This window comes from Nanorana parkeri, unplaced genomic scaffold (genome assembly GCF_000935625.1).
Source record: "Nanorana parkeri isolate BGI_ZX_2015 unplaced genomic scaffold, ASM93562v1 scaffold1270, whole genome shotgun sequence".
Taxonomy (NCBI): Eukaryota; Metazoa; Chordata; class Amphibia; order Anura; family Dicroglossidae; genus Nanorana; species Nanorana parkeri.
In genome coordinates, this window is record NW_017307538.1 from 376,007 (window position 1) to 382,505 (window position 6,499).

A 6,499-nucleotide genomic window follows, 5' to 3' on the forward strand; every position below is an offset into this window, starting at 1 on the left:
CTAAAACTGGAAAGAGCAAAATCCCCTCTTTTTTTTTTTTGCTTTTTTTTTTTTTTTTTTTTTTCTTATAGTATTAAATCCTTTTTTAGAATGCTACAGTAAATTCCCAGGGTCCAAACATTATTAAAATTAGCACATTTTCTTTTAATTGGTCAATAGCTTAATCCCATTAAATGCATGCAGAACAAAACAGAGTAAAGTCAATGGGGCTGATTTACTAAAGGCAAATGGCCTGTTCCTCTTGCAAGGGAATTTTCCGTTAGCTTGGTGAATGAGTGAAGCTCTGCTGACTGTCACCCAATCATGTACGAGCAAAAATACTGTATTATTTCTTTTCCTGGCATGTGATTGGGTACTCTTTGCAAAGGGAATTTTAATCACCTTCACTAAGCTAAGGAAAAATCCCCTTGCAAAGTGAACGGCCTACTTGACCTTTAGTAATTTAACCCCAAAGGGTCAAGGCAAATAAGTCATACATAGCATCTGCCTTTCATTTTCTCATGGGCATTCAGTGTCTGATTGGCCAAGTTGGTAGATGAAGGTGTTTATGGTCTCGATAGATCACCAGGACAAAATGTGAGAATAAATCTCCCAAGTGGCATTACATAGAGCAATAAAAACTTCACAGAGATTGTAACTTTTACCCATTCTACCTAAAACTAGAAAAGGATTTTGGCAGATGTTCAATTTCACTTGTAAATCTTGAAGTCTGACTTGAGCACTTAACATGAAGCTAAAATTTGCTCAAAATTTGTATCTCACTGTAAAAAATATTGCCCACACATTCACTGACTATGGGTCAACTAAGGGTGATGCCATTCATGGGGTATAGATAATTCCAAGTTCATTAGATATCTGTAGGATTTTGGAATACTGCAATGGTAGATCCAGTCAACAGTGTATACATCAATATATGACCACATCTGCTGTTGCCTGTGTGAGTTGGCTTGAGGTACATCCAGAGCTGGCCATGCATGTTTGGCCAACCTTATTTAAAGGTCTGATCAAAAAATGTTTGGGCCTCATTGTTAAAAATTAGAGGCAGATTCCCCAGAATTTGTCTGTCTTTGGTGGATATGATAGAACTGAAGAAGATCTCTCTCTCTAAATAAAAAAAAAAATATATGTAGTATATAGTTGGATCTGGGTTCCATAGAGAAAGATCTGTTCTCCGGGGCCTCTAGGTGTTTTAACAAACTGGCGTAGAGTATGAAAATTTGGGTGGCCATATACTTTAACGTGTAAGGTACCTTTATGCATGTGGAATCCCATTGAGGGATCTGAACCTTGTCCTCAGGTCAACACAGCATTTGTAAAGTTTATCCTTCGGTGAGAATAAGAATTACCTTTACTGTAACAAATCTCAGCCTTTATATTTATGATTCATCCAACTTTTTATTTCCTTATACATCCGGAATAACCTAGCCAGAAACGATAGACTCGGGGCTGTTTAATGACATACAAGACTGTCCAGTACAAGGATTAAGTAAGCTTTGCTTCTGCAGCCCAAGTAACTCGATCCACTAGTATCTCAAGCATGTTTAAGGAATCACTGGGTTACATTTGATTTATGGCCAACAATTTGTTCTGGATTCATTCTGTCTGCACACGACATACAACATTTAGACACTCTTCTTATTATAAAAGTCCCATTTGCCCATTAAGCAAAAAAAGTTTATTTCTTTCTGCCATGGGATTTGTTGGCCCGTCTGAATTTATGTGACCACAGAGATTAAGAATTATGTTGAATGTTCAGATGCATAAATTGTAAGCCTCAAAAACATAATGGAGGCGATTTGAACGTTTAAGGTAGCTCGTAGCATAGGGTAGAGAGGAAAATCATTTAAAATAAAAGGCAGACAGTGCCTGTATGATGTATCAACCATTGTGTCTGCAATGGTTTTGGATTGACAATTGTCTACTAACCTCAATATGTTTTGACCTGTCAGAAGACTGGAAACAGGTCAACACATTATTGAGTTCAGTAGAGTTTTTTTTAAATAAATCACCAGATATGTGTTATGCACATATTCCCAAAAGAGTGACATGTTCATAATACATTTCTGGAGATTTATTAAAGAACTCTGTTTAGCCTTGAAAATGTAATGATGGTGGGATTTAATGAGTAAACGGGGTTACAGATAGGCAATTTCATTTAAATCAACAGGTAATTTGAGGAATTTCCATCCTCAATCCTTCAAAACCTGTCCTGGCATCTCCCTGGTTGGTGAAGCATAACTCAATTTCCATATTCGCATTAAGTTGTCAGCAGAGAAAGCTCTGTTTAAAATAATGAACTGTTAAGGTACTTACCATTGGTATTAAAGGCCGAGTCCTCTAAAAACGTATATTATAGTTATAGGTAAAGCCTTGTGCACTGAGCCAGACCCTGGTTTCATCTATATCTCAAATACTCCAACAACACGCTCTCCTGCGATAGATACTGACTCTTTTCCTGTCTACATTGGGAATAGGACCCCATCATAAGGATCAGAGCAGGTGTGCAGACCCAGCAATTCAATAAAGGTAGCACCAATATTCCCTAATTCCTTAGAGATGTAATAAGAAATGTGGCCTAACTCTCCAGCATGTACCAAAGCTAAAATGTTAGCTTTGGATGGACTATTTCTTTAATTATGTCTTTGGTTCCTGTAAAGTGTTCTGCTGGTTGTCATACTCTAATGCTGAGCCTCATGGTCACGCAACATAGGAGGACATTTCAAATTACTAAGGTGATCACCTATTTGCATGGTTAATAAAAGGCATATTGGTAACTCCTACTGTAGGATAAAAAAATGGTTTTGGGGTATACTGCAAAATAGTTAATATAATCCTGCACCGTTTGCTCAGCAGGTAGACACCTATTTGTAGCTAATGGCAGATGTGAGTGGGAAGAGGGGTTTAGGGTCTAGCTGGTCCATAGTGGATGACTGTTACCCTAATAGAATGATCAGTTCCCACTAAATGTTTGTTTAGTTGCAAGTATCATATACTTGAACTACATGGCTTCTTAAAGTGGAAGCTTACTCTGGAATTACTCGATGAACATTAAACAGTCATATAGCACACGTACCTTGAAAAATGCATAGCCTCATGTTTGATTTTTGTCGGCGCTCAGGTTGTCCAGAAAACTGCCAATGCTGATTGCTGGACAACCAAAGCGCAGACAGAACTCAAACATTTTGCTATGCATTTACCAAGGCATGTGCGTTATATGGCTGTTTAATGTTCATTGATTAATTCTAGGTTGATCCTTCACTTTTAATTAAACCTGTGGGCAGGCTGTTGGCAATGACTATACATATGTTCACAATATGAGCTGTATAACCAGTTCTCCCAGATCTGTGTATCTGCAGGCATTATGGAGCCATTACATCTCAAAGACCGTAATACAGATTCTAAATTCTGGTTGCAGTCAGTTTCTGAACAACTTACAGCACCTTCTGTTTGTTTCATTGGAAGGCTGGCAGGATCCTGAGGAAGTATGTGGAGTTGAGTTGTGATTTCAGTGCCTGTTGTAAGAATGCATTTCTTCACAGTGTCTGAAGCTACAAAGGTCGGTGAGGGCTTCTTTTTTTAAACGCATTAACTGCCTTTGTCTGGCCACAGTTTTACTTTAAAGAAACCTATAGTCAAATGTCAACATGAAATGATATTACCACTCTTGCTGGTAATAGAAGGGCTACATTTATAAACACTATGAGAGAAAATGCTACTGCATGTTGGATGTTGTCCTGTGAGTTCTTTTACATGGAGGAATGAGAGTTCCAGACCAGCTGAGCTGATCTTCCCCTTCAGCAAAGTGCAAGTGTCTAGGCCTTCACTCTTTTAACCTGCACTAAAATTGATATATATGCTTTAGATTTATCAACTATAAGAAATGCCAAACTACATTGTAACACTGCAGTTCAAACACCTGTGTAACCTGCATGTTCTGTTTGGGTTCATGGTGATTGTCCCTTTGGAAGATTAGCAGGGTTGCATTTTTAATTAAAGTGGTTTGTGTAGTCTAAAAATGCCAACACTTTAAGAGCAATGATGGACCATTGGTAGTCGTTTCGAGGACGCATTTCCTAGTACATCCAACCTTCTCCCATTACTTACAGAGTTGTTAAATATGGTGGTCTTTCTACTTCCAGATATCAAGTCTACTGCATCTATAGCTATGTGTATGCAAGCGGGACACTTTCGAAAGCATCCTGATGACAGTCAATTGGTTAGGGGTTGCAAATAAGTGCGACAGATGACATTTCAATCCAACATTTTAGGACATTTTCTCTGATCCTTTGTTATTCCTACATATGTTAAATATGGAAAATGTTTACTCAAGTTGTGTCACAAACCTGGAAAAAAATTTATAGATCCAGAGATGTGGACAACTGATGTTATGTGCAACTTTAAAGTTGGGTTTGGCCCCACACACCCCGTCATTTGAGTCTCCCTGTTGTTCCTTAGATGTAATTCGCTGACCAATATGGAGGCTCGGAGGGCATGCGTGGACAGGGCCAGGCTCTGCTTTTACATGAAGTCAACCTTTGCCTATGTATGTGGATCTCCTGATCCTTTTGACACATCCCTTTCACCAAAGGAAACCTCTGCTTGTATTTTATTTTATTATATGCCCATTTTGAATTTCCCAAGTGTGTGGCAGGTGTGTATTTTTATACTCACATTTTACAATTGCGTGGCTTAGGCAGGATGCTCTCCTATTGCATTTGTTCTTTAATCTGTCAAATGAAACCTAAAAATGTTTTATTACTAAATTTAATCCCAGACCAAAAGAGACCATAGACCGGCCATTTCATAGGTAGTTTGCATCGTATAAAAGGCCCTAAAAAGTCAACCAATAATTTTGTCTCCTTGGGGATGTTTAATGTTAATATTTTTTAACTTAGTTTTATATTATTTTTTTTTACCTAGTTGACCATTTGTTATTGTGTGCCATAATTTGTCCAACAAACAAGATGAATTAGTATTAAAGATATTAGCATGAAAACTATTTCCTTACTTGAAGGAAAATGTCATAGCATACAAAAGTTCTATCTAATCTAGTTGACCCCCACAGGTAAAATAAGTTTAAAAAAGACGCCTTATTTTATCAGTTGCCAGTTTGTCAGATTTGTATACCAATTATGTTGTATTTTTGTATTAACTTTTTTTTCTGCCCAGAAATTCATTTAAAATAATGATTTGAAAAATGGACTCATGACTCTTGACCATCTGTGATGCATAATACAACATGACAATACATGTTACAGTTTTTTTTAACACACACCCTCCCACAGCTCGATAGCTTAATGTAGAGCTATGGCCTCCCATTAAAAAATAAGTGCTGCGGCACTTAATTATAAGTGCATCTGCACTTACAGTTTTCTCTTAGTCCCCCCTGCAAAGTCCTATAAATACCTGTTGATTCTGTCAGTGAAATACAGCTAATGCAGCTTCCTGTGGTAGGGTGGCAACAGTGCTGCACTGCTCCTGAATTCACAGCAGCATTGCCACTCTCATGTATGCTGTACCTGCTTGCACTACAGGCAAATGAAAAGAAAATTGTAGGGGGCGAGGCTATCAGGATTGCTGGTTCACATGCCTACAGCTTGTCAATCAGCACATGGCCACACCTAGTCCAGCCCACTGCTTTCTGTATTGACAGCACTGCCTCTGTTGCTATAACTCCCCACTTTGAGCTGCAGTATCTGGGAGGGGGAGCATGTGAGACACAAATGAAGGAGGATTTGGCTAATTGTCTCAGTCAGGAGGGGTAAGGGATGTTTTTTGTTTACTTTATGAGGCTTGTGCATCACATATTAACTGGATTAGGGACTTGTTTAGACTGTCAGACAGGAGCCTTTAGTTGTAAAAAAAATATTGACCACTTTATGGGTTTTTTTTCTAATCTAAAAATGTGTCATTGTTGAATTGAAATAAATGCTAGTTTATTTTTAATACAGTACAACTACAGTGTGTTGTGGATTTTCCTTCAATAAATAAAAAAAGTCTATATTTTTCATAGGGGAGGGGGGTCATTTGCAATAGGTGTATTAGGCGATATTGAGCTAAGCTCAGCTAAGAAAAAATTAATTCACCTCTTATACTTTTATGCCAAAAAGAATGAGGGCATACAATAGACATTCACCAAACCTATCAAACGCTATGGACGAGGTTCATAGACCATGTACTTCCCCTATACAAACTAACATATGAAGTCAGAGGATGCCCCACTAAATCTGGGCAGAACGGGTTGACACCAACAACACTAGTGAATTCTATAGAGCCCTACCTCTGGGATGTACAGGTGTCTCTCAGCCACAGTCGCTCATACAGGCCTTATAGCACCTCATACACATCCGTAGGCCAAAACAAATAATAGATGTAGAATAGGTAATAAGTGAAATTAGAACTGGGGTTCTTTATTGATACTTATGACAATATTACACACACCACGTGGAACCATAGCTGAGTTGGGCTCTGTTCACATCTACGCTGGAGGCTGCAGTCC